The sequence below is a fragment of the Aulonocara stuartgranti genome (assembly GCF_965226115.1).
Source record: "Aulonocara stuartgranti genome assembly, chromosome: 16".
NCBI lineage: Eukaryota > Metazoa > Chordata > Actinopteri > Cichliformes > Cichlidae > Aulonocara > Aulonocara stuartgranti.
The window spans coordinates 11,229,730-11,245,500 of NC_138952.1; the positions used below are offsets into that span (position 1 = coordinate 11,229,730).

Sequence of the window (15,771 nt, forward strand, 5' to 3'; positions counted from 1 at the left end):
TTTATTCGGGTCACGTTTGGGCTGGTAGCTGCACATCGGGAGCGTAAGAATCCATTGTTACCAATCAACACATACATTTTAAAAGCTCATGCCACCCCACTGCGTAGGAATGAAAAACATATTTAGTGCCTGCTCAATTGCTTGCAAGTTAAGCAGAATCGTGAAAGCACCGCCTCATTTAAATGCACTCAGTGCCTAGTTTATTAGGTACAAATGGTTCAAACTAATGCATCAGTCCTGCAGTAAATCCCTCTGTGATGAAAGTGTTATATTTCTGTTGAAAGTGTTGTAGATTTGCGTTAACTGAATTAATTTTTTAAATTAAAGAGTGTGGTTTGTGGTGCTCTTTTCAACTTTGTTGAATTATATAGAGAGGTGGTGGTGGGGTTTGCTGTGTTGTTGTTGGGGTTTTTTTTTTTTTTTTAGCCTCTGTGATATAAATGGTTTGGACAGTTTCAGCTAAGTGCACTTGGTGATGGCGTGTGCAATTATGCCTAAAGAACAAATGCATTTGGATTATTTATGTGAAAAACATGTTTATATAAATTACATGTAACCAAGAGGAATGGTGTCATATAGCCAAAACCATAGACTGTATTTAAAAGATGGATGTCATCACCATGATATCACCCACTGGTTTGAAAAGTCCTGTTTTCCTTCTAAAAACAGGAATTCTCATATTGTTTTTAGAAGAAGGTGGAGTGCTAAGTTGTCTGCTCACAGTTGCAGGCTTGTTTAGTAGGATGCACCCACTGTGTATGTTAGAGTTGTGGAAATGGGGGATGACTTTGTGGATCGTTAGTGGTCAGTAACTCGCAATTCAAAGCAATTTTTCATCTTATTTTCCGTTGATGGATTAAATTAATATGATTATAATGGTAATAAATTAAATCTGCCTCATTGCAGTTTTCATGTCTCCTTTTCTGCACATAAATGACACAACACAGACCCACAGCCCAGGTGTGTGTGTGTGTGTGTGTGTGTGTGTGTGTGTGTGTGTGTGTGTGTGTGTGTGTGTGTGTGTGGGGCAACATGCAGCCATTATCATTATAACATTATCTGTAAATGAGAGCAAGCAGAGGATGTTTCTGACTGCTGATTTGATTTTAAAATTAGTTTAATGTGACGATACTTGGAGGGACGGTCCTTTATCTTGTCCCCTTTTTTTTTAAATTCTTAACTGGATGTTTTTGTTGATTATAATAATAAAAAAATTGGATTTTAAACCATTTAAAACTTAGAGAAAAACAGACTAGATGAGTCAGTAGAACTATAGGTGTGAGGTAAAAACCTACAGACTCATGTCTCAGACAGTCTGGGCCACAGAATAGTAACAATCAATATAATTCATAAGATCCATCCATCCATCCATTTTCTTCCGCTTATGCGGGGCCGCGTCGCGGGGCAGCAGCCCAAGCAGAGAAGCCCAGACCTCCCTCTCCCTAGCCACCTCCTCTAGCTTATCCGGGGGAACACCAAGGCGTTCCCAGGCCAGCTGAGAGATATAATCTTTCTAGTGTGTCCTGGGTCTGCCCTGGGGCCTCCTACCGGTGGGACATGCCTGGAAAACCTCCCCCAGGAGGCGCCCAGGGGGCATCCTTGTCAGATGCCCGAACCACCTCAACTGGATGTCCCAATTGCCAGTCTTGGTAGCTGGGGATCGGCCCGCCAGGGCCTCCGTTCCTGGCCGCCGCCCGACTCACATTGCACTCGACCCCTACGATGCCTCCTGCGGGTGGTGGGCCTGCAGGAAGATGGGCCCATGTCCCTTTTTCAGGCTGTGCCCGGCTGGGCCCCATGGACTTAGGCCCGGCCACCAGACGCTCGCCCTCGGGCACCCTCCCCGGACCTGGCTCCAGGGCGGGGCCCCGGTAACCCTATCCCGGGCAGGGTGAACTGTTCCCTCGATAGTCTTTTCATAGAGGTCTTCTGATGTAATTCATAAGATATTTGCATTAAAAATTCTTTGAACGTGACTCCACAAATCCAATCAAGAGGTCTAGTTTTATGACTGTTCAACTGAAGCAAAGCTACCGGTCCTGTGCGCCTACCTGGCACTCAAAGCAACCTCTAATAATGTATAATTCAAACCCTTAATAAGGTAAAAATGTTATTTTAAATAGAAAGTCAAACTCTTGAGATTAAGAATCTTTGTGAAAGTGTCCTGGGCTCACATTAACCCACAAAGTGGCATTAAACCAGCAGATTTATTTGAAAAAATTAAGGCCCCAAAAGGCTAACCCAAAAGCTGAGTTGAGTTTGACATAGCAATTTTGTTTTTAGAACTGCCAAACTACCAAAAAGTAGCTCATCTGAGCTTACCCACATGACCAACTCGCACAACTTGCAAGCCTTACAGGTTGTCAATTTCCAACCAAGTAAATCATTAAGTTGACCTTGAAGATTTTAGTTGATTGTTAACATGACCCCACTCTACACCCCTACAAAGTTTTTCGTGCTATCATGTTTACAAACTGAATAACACGCACACAAAAAGCTACAAAAACATAACCTCCTTGGTTTAGGTTGTGAACATAAAGTCATATTCAGTAACGCTTAAACTCACAATTTAACCAGTTCTCTAATCTGAAAAGGGTTTATTTGGGACATATGACATGAGGTTTGTATTTCCACATAGACTCTTGCAAAAAAACATTGGCTTCCTGTTTAGACCCAGAATCAACATCCATCTTTTATATACAGTCTTCTGTTTTTAACATGACTCACTTTTGGAGCCAGCCTCAAGTTTTTTAAACTCTTCCTTGTTCACTGAATTTTTCACCCCCGAGGTTGGTGTTTGGTTAAATTGTATAAAACACTAATAAATATGAGCACTTAATTGTAAATTATCTGATTCAGTTACATATAGGGGATACATGGACGCAGTATGCCATTGTAGCTTTACATCACTGAAATATTAGCAATATGTTTCTATTACCCAGAGCATTAGGACAGGTGGGTGGTTTGTGCCTCTCTGTGCATAAAAAAAGCTACTGCAGAGAATGAAAATCAAAATATGTGGATTAAAATTAAACTTTTTTTTTTTTTGCACCCTGCAGGTTTCTCAGAAATGCAGATCTCACATTTGTTTTTCCCTGTAGTCACAGTAAGGTGAATCACTGGCTCCCATTCTTCTCAGAGAAGCATGTTTTGTTTTGCCCAAGGTGAAAATATGACAGAGTGAGCCAGCAATTGTTTGGCTAGAGAAATGCCATGTGTGTTCTCGTTTCTGTTTTGCTTCTTGAAATAAAGGTTTATTCAACCATCCCCTGCTGCGCTCCCACACAGCCGACACGTGACACCCTGAATAATGATAGAGGGGCTAAAATGTGATGTTCTGTCGCCAGTAGATACAACGTTCGCCTCTGTCAGTGGGGTGCTGAAAGGCTGGAAAGATTTTTTTTTTTTTTTTTTTTTTTTTTTTTTTTTTAGTAATGCATGCTGGAGGGAAATGTTTTCTGTGAAGTTAGATGCAGAAAATGCTGAGGTTTTGTTACTTTGATGACCCATGCTGCTGTCTACAAAGCCCATCATATTAATGGATTTCTTTTTCTCAACCAGCTTATATTTGGCATGTTGTTTTAAATGCATTTCAGTTTCTCTGGCTCTTTTAGACAAAGTGTTCAAAGCAGCGAAACAGAGAGAGCCTCCATGGCAAAATGATTTCTGATAATTCCCTCTTCTTTTCCCTGTTCTCCAGCTCCAATTTTTTTTGCAATCTGTCTTTTTGTATCTGAGCCTGCACTGTGCTTTATTTCAGCCTCTCCATGGCTGCATTTAAAATGAGGAATCCAATTTACTCTAACAGCCCATTTCTGTATTTAACATCCAGAGGCCAAGCTGACCTGCAGCAGTGGCTTTTTAGAGGTGTATTAGAGTCAACGGTTGCCTTTTGTAGAGATCATGCACGCTGACACATGAATAAAAAAGTATCACATTATTGTCAGGGCTGTGTGCGTGAGCTGGTTGGAAACTCTGGCTGACATTGGTGCTTTTTTTAAAAAATGTAATTATATCCAGTCGCGGGGTTGTCCACATCAAATATTATCTATGCACGGGTCACGCAAACCATACGTTAGTAATGCTTTCTGTGTGAGATGTCTGAGAAAGAAAAGTAATTTTGTTTTATGTGGGAGGGTTTTACTCAGCGGCGCAGAAACTTGTCGGATTCTGCCTTAAAAAGCTCCTCACCCACCCGTCCGTGTGGATTTCATTAGAGATTTGTTGCTTTTAATTTTCCAAATAAATCCGGTGCTGCGCTCATTGTTCTCAGATTTCTGCCGCTGAGGATGAGCCAGGCGTGGCAGGGATGTCTTAAACCGCTTGACTGCTGCATATTTTATGGCAGGATCTCTTGTAGAGCCTTGGGCAGTTGTTTGTTGCTGTACCTCCTAAAGGCACAAAGACAAAGTTATTGAAGACACACAAACAAATCAAGATTGCATAACACACGCTGCAGGTACATGAATGGAATCTGCTCGCTTACCCACACCTCTACACCGCTGTTACAGTAAAACTAGTAATAATACATGATTGATTGCTTTGCCAATATTATCGGCTAATATTGGTCTATCACAGATAAAACCGTGTTGCCATACACGCTCAGGCCCACTTTATTAGGTACACCTTTTTTGTTGCATTTCAGATTTAAGATTTAGCAAGGTGCTGGAAACAGCTCTACTGTATTCGGAGCTGGTGTTTGTACAGTGAACCTATTACCACGTTTAAGAAAGCAGAAAACGACATTGAAGGACATGGTCAGCAAAAATACTCAGGTAGCCTCTGTTGTATGTGCCAAAACAATATCCCCAACACCAGTGCAACACCAGCCTGACCCACTGATACAAGGAAGCAGGGATCTATGCTCTCATATGGTTTTACGCCAAATTCTGAAATTACCATCCAACTGTTGGAGCATCTATTGACCCGTCAAACCAGGCAGTGTTTTTCAAATCTTCTGTTTTCCAGTGTTGATGAGCTTGTGCAAATGGCATCAGTTTCCTGTTTTTAACTAACAGGAGTGGGACCTGTTGTGGTCTTCTGCTGCTGTAGCATCAAGATTCTACGTGTTGTGCATTCAGAGATGCTCTTCTGCATACTTTGGTTATAACAAGTGGTTACAAGCTGGGGGATCAGCTTCCCAGCTCCCTCCGCCTGCATGTGGAAGGCAACATACTGAAACCTGTGATGAAACTGTATAGGAAAAAGCATTTTTATGATCGTGTGTATGTGATTGGATGAATGATGCTTATAGTAAAAAGTGCTCAGTTGCTCAGCGTGCTCAGTTAGAGCAGAAAAGCACTACATCAGTACCAGTGCATTTATTTGAGTTATTGTTGCTTTCTTAATAGCTTTAAGCTGTCCGGCCCTTGTCCGATATCAACCAGGTATCTTCATCCACAGATGATCACTGGATGTTTTCTCTGTTTTGGGCCTTTTTGTGCAAACCTTAGAGAAGCTTGTGTGGAAAGATTCCAGTAGATCAGCAGTTCCTGCAACACTTGAACAGGTATACCTAATAAAAAGACTGGTGAGTGTGTGTTTTCTGATATGTGGCCATTTTTATTGCAGAACATAATCAAAACAAAAACTGAGTTATTTGGAAATGGTGCAATCATGTAGTTTGTTGAACAGCTCAAAGCATCAAAGCAAATGTGCTGCAGCCTATCAGACATGGATGTAGCCACTGTGATGTCACTTTTTGGTTTGTGTTGTTGTCTTTTTGATGCATCAACATTAGCATTTTAGCCATTGCTACTTTGTTTTTGTTTTATTGGAGGCAGAAGTGTCCATAATTGGACGATAGCGTGGAAGTAACAGATAAATAGAATCTTGGACTTTCACTCACCAAAAATGAAGCACCAATTTCTTGGATGAGCTGTTAAGAATACATAATTAATCCACCCTTGTTGCCAGATAAGTGCATCAAAACACATTCAAAAAGGTTTGCAGACATCTAAAAATTTAATTCACCCAAACTGAAATGGGCTTGTAATAAACAATGCATAATTAATTCATGCTAATTCATATTAATTTTAGGCTAATTTCATTAAAGGCACAACAAGTTTGCGAGCAATTGTTGGCCACACCAGTAATAATACATAACTTCCAGCCGTAAAACTAAATGGATACTCATCAGTACAAAAACAAGTCACCCCTGCTGCATTTCTCATGAATTTCTCATGACTTTATATAATTCCTAAAAATGCCACAGATGGGCAGTGAGTGCTGCGTTGTGGTCCCACCTGAATAAATTCAGCACAAGTGAACCAGATCGTTTTGTTTCACCCGCGTCATTCCAGGTCTGCGTGTCGTTTCGGAGTCCTGAACGCTGCACAGATCACAAATTATGGAACGGAAACAGCGCAGCATTAATAACATCGCTCCAAAGAGACTTTTTTTTAAATCACAGACGTTAATTAATTCGCACGGATGCACGTAATGCACACAGCTACGCACGCACACTCAGACACACTCGTGTGATTCGGCCTGTGATGTCGTGTTGTGTCAGAGTGCGTTGATTATCACTTTCACACATGCTCTGGAAAGGTGGAGGGCAGGTTTGCTCTGATTTCCTCCTCCACATTATTCCGGCTCTGCCTCGGCTCTGCTGGAGATCCTTTTTGTATCTTTCTATTTCTGATCTGCCCTCTTTACCACTTCTATTGTCTGTGTTTCTGCCTGCCCCCATTTTATTCTCTCAATATTTATTTTTTTATTCAGAGTTTATTCATTATTAAATGCCACGTCTTTTTCATTTTACAGTATATGGTCTCTTCCACATTTTCCAGCTTCACACTGGTTCTGTGATATAAGCTTGTTTTCTACAACAGCGAGTTTGAGGATGTTTATTTGTTTCTACAACAAGCTGCAGAGGTGCACTGGGAACAAAGGCATTGGTCTCATGCCCAATGAGTGGCTTCAGGGTTGAATTTGAGTAAAAATGCTGTTGCAGGAGTGAGTTTTTAGGCCTTTAGAAAAAAATATAATTGTTTAGGAAAATGCAACTAATGACATCAGAAAAACAACTTCTTGCATCTATTTCTCATCTCTTTTTTTTTTTTGGTTTTCCAATTTGGGAACTGTTCTGCTGTAATTTGGTTACTTTATGGTCCGTGCATGGTGCTGTCTTTAGGTGCTACCTAATAACAACCAGTGTTTTCTTTTCTTGTTTGTGTTTGTTCTCTTTAGTCCTTTAGTCTTTGCCATGATGATCTTCTTTGTAGTGAAGAGAAACTGAGTATTAGAAACAATTAAACTGTCCACCGTAGCCACTGTCTGTGCTTGCCATGTGTGTTGGTTTTTTTTGTTTGGTTTTTTTTTTTGGTGCTATGTCCTTGAAGAAGCTCTCAGCATTTGAGCACACAGTGCCACTGCCGTCAGGCTCTTTGATTAGCATCTCTGCATAATGGTTGATTTCCCACAGTTACCCTTTCTTCATTGAGCTACATAAATGTACACCAACATTTATGTAAATGGTATTTAAGATAAAATAAGATAAGATAACCTTTATTAGTCCCACACGTGGGAAATTTGTTTTGTCACAGCAGGAAGTGGACAGTGCAAAAGTTATGAGGCAAAAATTAGAATACAATAAGAATAAATACAGTACACAACTGTACAGAATAGAATAAAATAAAATACTATATACAGTAGAATAAAATAAAATATACAATAAGATAAAAATAGAATACAAATACAAATACTATATACAACTGAGTAAAAATACAACGATGACAGAAAGGATTATTGCACTTAGTATTATTGCATATGTATGGATGTGTGTGCTTGATCAGTTAAAGTCTTTATTATGGAGTCTGACAGCAGTGGGGAGGAAAGACCTGCGAAATCTCTCCGTCCCACACCGTGGGTGCCGCAGTCTCCCACTGAAGGAGCTGCTCAGTGCTGTCACAGTCTGCTGCATGGGGTGGGAGATGTTGTCCATCAGGGATGACAGCTTAGCCGCCGTTCTCCTGTCACTCACCACCTCCACTGGGTCCAGAGGGCATCCTAGAACAGAGCTGGCCCTTCGGATCACCCTGTTCAGTCTCTTCCTGTCCCCAGCAGAGATGCTGCCGCCCCAGCAGACCACGCCATAAAAGATAGCAGAAGCCACAACAGAGTCATAGAAGGTCTTCAGGAGTGGGCCCTCCACTCCAAACGACCTGAGTCTCCGCAGCAGGTACAGCCTGCTCTGCCCTTTCCTGTAGAGGGCGTCTGAGTTATGAGTCCAGTCCAGTCTGTTGTTCAGATGAACACCAAGGTACCTGTAGCTGTCCACAGCCTCAATGTCCATACCTTGGATGTTCAGTGGTTGCAGTGGAGAATGCTTGTGCCTGCGGAAGTCTACCACCAGTTCCTTGGTTTTACTGGCGTTGATCTGGAGGTAGTTCAGCTGGCACCAGTCCACAAAGTCTTGGGTCAGACCTCTGTACTCCTTGTCGTCCCCATCAGTGATGAGGCCGACTATTGCAGAGTCATCAGAGAACTTCTGCAGGAAGCACTGGGTGGAATTGTGGGAGAAGTCTGCAGTGTAGATGGTGAAGAGGAACGGAGCCAGAACCGTTCCCTGTGGGGCCCCCGTACTGCAGACGACCCTGTCCGACACACAGCCCTGAGTCCTCACATACTGTGGTCGGTCGGTGAGGTAGTCCAGGATCCAGGTAGTGAGGTGATGGTCCACTCCAGAGTTCTCCAGCTTGTCCTTTAGAACCGAGGGAAGAATGGTGTTGAAGGCACTGGAGAAATCAAAGAACATTATTCTCACAGTGCTTCCAGCGGTCTCCAGGTGAGCGAGGGAACGATGTAGGAGGTGAATGACGGCATCATCCGCTCCAATGCCAGGCTGGTAGGCAAACTGAAGTGGGTCCAGTGATGAGCTTATTAGGCGCCGAAGCTGAGCCAGGACCAACCGCTCCAGGGTCTTCATCAGGTGGGATGTCAGTCTGTTAACAGACTGTTTATGCATGTTGTTTCTTTGTAGAGTGACACGGGGTGAAAGTGACATCACAAGTAGTGTCTCGTGTATGAATGAGTGTGTCTGTGTGTATACGGAGAATTTAACAGGAGAATAAAAAGGTAGAAACAGTATTACAGCCAGCAGCTTAGGAGCAAAAAGAGCGATGGTAACCATGGAGTCACTTTTAACGTTTCCTGAAACCATAAAACACAGAAATACTAAACCACAAATAAGAATGACTAAATAAAACTAACTAAATAAAATCCAAAGGTTAAGCAAAGAGAAAATTCATAAAGGGATCATTAAAAAATAGTCTTTTTATGGAGCTGCAGAAATACATCCAGTAGCAGCCGGCAGCAGAGACGTGTGTCTCTTTGTGGCCTCCAGTCTCAGCGGTGCCGACCTCCTGCGCAGAAAAGATGCAACCCGCAGTTAATTATCCCGACACCAGGTCCCGTATTTGGGTGATGAGGAGAAGATGGTATTCACAGGATTTCAGCAGAGGTTTAAACTCAGCTGTAATGTTGATCTAGTGCAGATCACCTTCCCTGTTTCCATCACTGCTCCATGGGACAACACGCACATCTTCCATGGCATTCCATGCCAAGTGACACAAAACTCTCAACCTTTCCATTTAGAATGTGCACTACAATGCTAGAAGTATTCCCTCATCTGCCTTCATGTGCATATGAACTTGAATGACATCCTATTCTTATTCCATAGGGTTTAATATGAGCTCTGCCCACTTTTTACAGCTTTAACAACTTCAAAAGCACAGAAACTATAAAACTGATAAAACAAATAAAAACACCACATAAAAAAAAAACCCAAACTTCCTCCAGAGACATGTGCAGCATTGCTGGGCTCTGCTTTGAGTGAGCATGTCCTGTTTCTGTTGTCATTTCTAAAATACGTCAGTGCATGAGTGTAAGGAGCCCAGGATATCAGCAACAGTCTGCAAAGATCAGACAAGAAAACCTCAAAGGGGGAAGAAACGTTGCAATCTGTTTGTTTCCTGTTTTGACTTCTGTTCCTAATCCTGCAGTGAAGGCTTGTCTTTCCTGAGAAGATGCGCCTCTCGTTTAGGAGGCAACAGCAGTGAGTCATGAGTGCCTCAAGTAGAAATAGTTGTAGACGATAAGCGGCAACCTCATATGTGAGCTGGCTGCTGCTGCTGCTGTTTAAAATCGGACTTGGATCCAGATATATTTTTAAAAGGTTAATAAAAAGCTAAATAATAATCAGACAATGATCTTTAACTGGTTCTTAGATTAATTTTAGCCAACGCTTCCAAGGTTTCATCAAGTCTATTAAAAGCTTGATGTCCCAGCTGTCCATATTCTCTCTCTCTATATATATATATATATATATGCACAAAAAAAGCTAGAACTAACAAATGGCCTACTGTTGCATTAGGGGCTTTTACACATATAGCGGGTGAGAAAGGAATAAAGTACCAATGGAAATGTTAGAACTTAACACGTTTGACCTGTTCAGCTGGTATCTGTCCACTAATTACAAACCACTCTTTGCCCTGTGTGAACAGTGTTAACCGTGACTCAGTGCTTTCTCTATGATACAGGCTGTAAAGTGGGAAATAAAAGTCCTGTGCTGCAAACAGAAGCCCACAAGGCTTCCAGTACCAAAGAATCCACAGATTCTACACGTTCATACTTGGATATCTCTTTTTGATATTACTGCTGTCTGCGCTGAGTCTGAAAGCAGTAGGGGCCTGACCTCCCCTCCCCCTCTCCTTCTTCATTTCATCCTTCCTCCACCACCACCTCCTCCTCCTCCTTCTTCTTTGCTTTTGCTTCTCTTTCTGTGATTGAAAGATAAAAAAAAAAAATCTGAGGTATGTTAGTCATTTTCTGGCTGAGCGGCACCACACGACTGAGCCGTCATGATAAGGAGGGGTGTGTTGGAGCGACAGAGGGAGTTGAGTTTGCCTGGCAACAGGTGAAAAGACTGAGATAAGACTGTTGATATTTGAGTTTTCCCTCTCTGCTTTTACCGCCTCTCTCCTCATCGCCACCTGCCCCTGCCACCGCTCTCGTCGCCCTTTTCCCAGCTTTTGATGAGGCGTGGATCTCTTTGACCCCCGCAACTAATAAGTGAAGCAGTCACGCTCATAAAAAATGCATGAAGGTGATGTGCAATTAAAACCTGCCTCGAGTTTGATGTTGTTGACAGTAAAGCGTGAGTGACATGTGAGCATCACAGCTTCACTGGGCGAATCTCCTCTTCAAGGTGTTCGCGCTTTACTTTCCTACCATGTGTGTTTGTGTATTTGTCGTCTGTGTTTGTCTGCGAGGCGTGGGCTGTGGATTAGGTTCGCCTGATGTCAGAGGTTGACGTGGGCGTGTGAGTCATGAGTCGGGGGAGGAAGGTGGTGGCGCCTGGGTTGTCGGTTTGACGACATCCCCCTGCTGGAGCAGATGGTTTCGGCTGCCGTGCCGGGGGGAGCGCAGTTAGAAGTAAAACAAGAGCTGCTAGTCGTCAGAAGGTGGCTGATTGTTGCTCTCCATATGGGCATGCTCAGTAACGAACAGATCCAGCAGAGGCAGCGAGAGGCAATGTAACTTGCTTCGTGGAGGATTTTCCACACCTAACAAGAAGAGGAGATGAATGCCTGTCACCATTTGGGACAATTGAATTTAAACATTTCCACTCCCACAAGTTTCCATAAATGGATCTTGACGCATCCCTCTTAGCATTGTTTGAATGTACGCCAGGCTTTGTGCGTGTGTGTGTGTGTGTGTGTTTGCTTCGGTGCCGGAAATGTCGCCCAGTACCAGCACGTTTGTTTAAACGCTGCAGCCATCACAGGCAAACACTCAATAATGTCTCTTTCCCCTTTCTCGTTCAATGAACCTGCATGTGGGAGGACATGTGTGTTAAATAGTATGAAATTCACTCTCTAAATCTTTATTTGGTATTTAGTTATTTCTTTACTGCAGGGGTCTCAAACTTAAATGACCTGTGGGCCACTGCTGGCACAATCATCTCATGTGAGGGCCACTTTAGTGTTCAAGTAGTATAAATAAAACTCAAACAAACAAGAAAACACCCACAAATCTTTCTGAAAATATTCCAGACACGTGGCAGCGCTTCTGCTATAATTTTGTTTGTATTTAACAAAATGAAAATGGCGACATAAGTGTACACATTACTTTTTGACTGCTTTTCTCTCACTGAACTAACACAGCCAATCCTTCAACATGTTTGTACTCTCTGCTCATATCGCCTTCATATTAAATAATGTTTTGCTTTTTAAAGAACTTATTTTAACATTGCACTCTACAACAAGCAAATCCTCCCTAACAAAAACGGTAACTTCAAGGGCCAAATTTCATTACATTTCTTCCTGTCAATACACAGGTAGGGGTGACGCGGGCTGTAAGTGGCCCCCAGGCCACGAGTTTGAGACCCCTGCTTTCGGGGTATGTGTTTAAATTTCAATTTTAAAGAGAAAGTACTGTAGCTATAGTTGCTACCATGCATTTTTTTTTCATTATGATTGAAATGACTGCACCACAGTGAATGTTTTAAATACATGTTATATATTTCTCCTCATCAGTGTTACTCAATCTTGTCTCAACTGTTTCTCGTTATTGTTTCTCTAATTCATCTAAAAGTTGGCATTAAGAGCAAACTATGCACAGAGGATTTGTTCAGTTAGTGTCGTCGGGTTTTTCATTAGTTTTTTATTTCCTTTTGATGTTGTCTTTTTATTTCAACTTACTTTCATTTAGTTTCTGGACTTCAGTTGCTTATATCAGTTTAGCTTTTCAGGGTTTTTTTTTTATTAGTTTGAGTGTTAGTTGAAGTTTAAAGCAAAGACAAACACTTAACTACAAATGACAAACGTCCAAGTCGCTTTATTAGGTTCATCTGATTAACTGCTTTTTAACACAAATATTTTAACAGCCAATCACATGGCAGCAACTCATTGCATTTAGGTATGTAGGCGCGGTCAGGACGACCTCCTCGAATTGAACATCAGAATGGGGATAAAGAGGAGTTAAGTGACTTTGGCATCATTGTTGGTGCCAGTTGGGCTGTTGTGAGTGTTTCAGAAACTGCAGATCTGCTGGGATTTTCCCACACAGTCATCTCCAGGGTTTACAGAGATTGGTCCAAAAAAGAGAAAACATAAGTGTGCGCCAATTCTCTGGGTGAAAATGCCTTGTTGATGCCAGAGGTAAGAAAAGAATGACCAGAGTGCTTGAAGCTGATCAGAAAGCAGCAGCAACTCAAACAACCACTTGTTACAACAATAGTATGAAGAAGATCATCTCTGAACATGTTGAACCTTGAAGCAGATGGATTACAGCAGCGGAACATCCGATGCCACTCCTGTCGCCCAAGAACAGGAAACTCTCGTTACCAAAGATGGACAACAGAAGATCAGAAAAACATTGCCTGGTCTTATCAGCGGCGATTTCTGCTGCAACATTTAGATGGATGTTAAACTTGACTGTAACTATCTGTTGGAAGCTGCCATTTGTTTGGAAAGAGATGGACACACGGGGCAAATATCGTCATGCATTTTACATCAGAACAGAGGGAGTGAACATGAAGATCACCACCATTGAACCAAGCTTGGTTAACCTGATTTATGTGTTTAAATATTTGAATCCAGTTTTAGATTTTAAACAGTTTATGATCAGAATATTAGGCTCCGTGTAAACACAGCCTCTACTTTTAGATCTGAAGCTAAGTTTGTATTCATCACGAGGAACTTGATTTAAGCGGTTTAGAAAGGAAATAGACTCATAGGAGAAACTCATTTGCATATCTCCGTTTGTTGTATTGATTTAGTTCTTTTCCATCCTTTGTGAAAGTGTAGGAGTAGATATTTGATGATTTACTGTCTAGTTATTTGCCTCAGGGGCATATAATTCTACTTCTCAGTGCATTCAAATTAAAGAAGTTTTCCATCACTTAGCTCTGTACCTGTGTAATATCAGTGCCATTGATTTTCCTGATGTATATTATGTTTGAGCCAGGAATGTTTCACCTGATGAAATCAAAGCAGCGTCTTCCATGTTTAGTCATTGATTTGCATTACAGTGGTCTCACAGAGTGAAATGTGTTTTCCATTCCTGCAGTCACGAACTTATGAAATTTCTGCATCATCTCCCAGGAGGCTGATTAGATCATTTTACTAATCCACCTGCTATTAAAATAAGCACACCTACGGTTAGCACTTTTGACCAGTACAATATTGCAAAGTTGGACTTTGCAGGTAATGATTACTTGTTACCTGTTACTAGCTGCTTAGATGCATGACACAAATCAGGGTACAGTGATAAAAGGGATAAAAAGAGATTCTCCTTGGGGGAGGAGGGCAGGATTCATCCCAGAGTATGACCCAGTTTTAAAATGCCAAATATCTCCACTAGAGCTGGACGGGTTTGAAGGGGCTCCCTCGAGGCTGCGGCAGGGGAAGCTGGTGCACTGTGGAGGCAGCACGACTTGGGCTGTCAGTTACTGTAGCAGGCGGTGTGAGGGTGAGAGCAGGGCATGTTTTGATTAGACTGTGTGACAGACGCTGTTGCATAATAATGGGAGACTTTGCTTTAAACATAATGAGCGTTGTAACCAAGTTGGAGCTACTTACACTGAACTCATATTAGAGAGGTAATCTTGCAGGATTCCTGTGAAAATAAAAAAGAAATGCTGTAGAAAATATGATAGGAATGATTAAAATACTTTAACTAATGTGGCTCATATTCTCAAATAAAGCAGAACATCAATTTAAAACAGCGTCTTTTAGTTTATTGGCAACATTTGTTGAGCCTATAGTTTGATTTTTGCTTTTAAAAGCACTGATTTTTTTTAAACGCGCTTTAAAAATTTTCACCTGAGCCATAGGAAAGTGTTTGTTTGGGGTTTTTTTTTTGGCTTTTTCAACACTGTATCCCAGTTTCTCCACATTCATACAGTCTGTATTTACATGTAGATTAGTGGAAAGGCACAAAACTATCACACGTAGTTTTTTCCAGCTATTTTAATATTTTGCAACTTTATGATTCAATCAACTGTCGTACAGCTGGCAGGTTACTTTACGGAAATATTACACTAGTTAAAGACTTCACTGCAATTTTTTACACTTTGCAGATGTCGGTGGGCTGAATTAGGACCCTTTTTGCAGACACGCTGGCGAGGACACACAGTGAGCCTCACTGTATCACTGTTGACGTGCAGTCAGAGATTTGTACCAGAGCTCCACGGCAATCTTTCTCTTTATTTAACTTGTAGAAATCTTTCTGATTACGCAGCAGCACATCTGCATACTCTGCAGCGTTATGAGAAGTAGTGACTTTTATATTGATGTCAGGTGCTCTCCTTAGAGTGGACCTGTTGCCTATTGCTGTTATTTTCTATTTATTTTTTTAATGTATCTGTATAAGCGAGAGAGGTTTGTTCATTTAGATATTTTTTTTAAAAATATTTAAGAAAGCGTGGTTTTGCGGCCAAAAATACAGAGCATTCAAATTCTGTACTAACCGCTAACTGTATCTGTAGCCCCTCTGATAGTTTTATGTGGCATATTGCAAGAAGGCAAATGAAACTATAGAGCTTTGTTTCAGATTGAATCAAAGTCCTTCTAGAAGCAAGTCTTGCACCTTTACTTTTCTGACAATTTATTATCGTTTTGTTAATTATAATTTCAGTGATGTGAAACTGCATTAATAACTGCTTTAACAGTTTCCACACTTTGCCATAAAATACGTTTTGAAACCCTTTTCACCCCCTGGAAGCTCCTTTAGGAATTTCCTGTACATTATATTTCTGAGATCTTT

The 15,771-nt window shown here is 41.5% G+C and overlaps 1 protein-coding gene across 1 annotated transcript in view; it reads left to right on the forward strand.

The window, feature by feature from the left end:
* LOC309691112 (general transcription factor IIF subunit 2-like) overlaps positions 1 to 15,771 on the forward strand; it is a 66,356-nt gene that overhangs the window by 17,341 nt on the left and 33,244 nt on the right. The gene's annotated exons all lie outside the window — the stretch shown is intronic.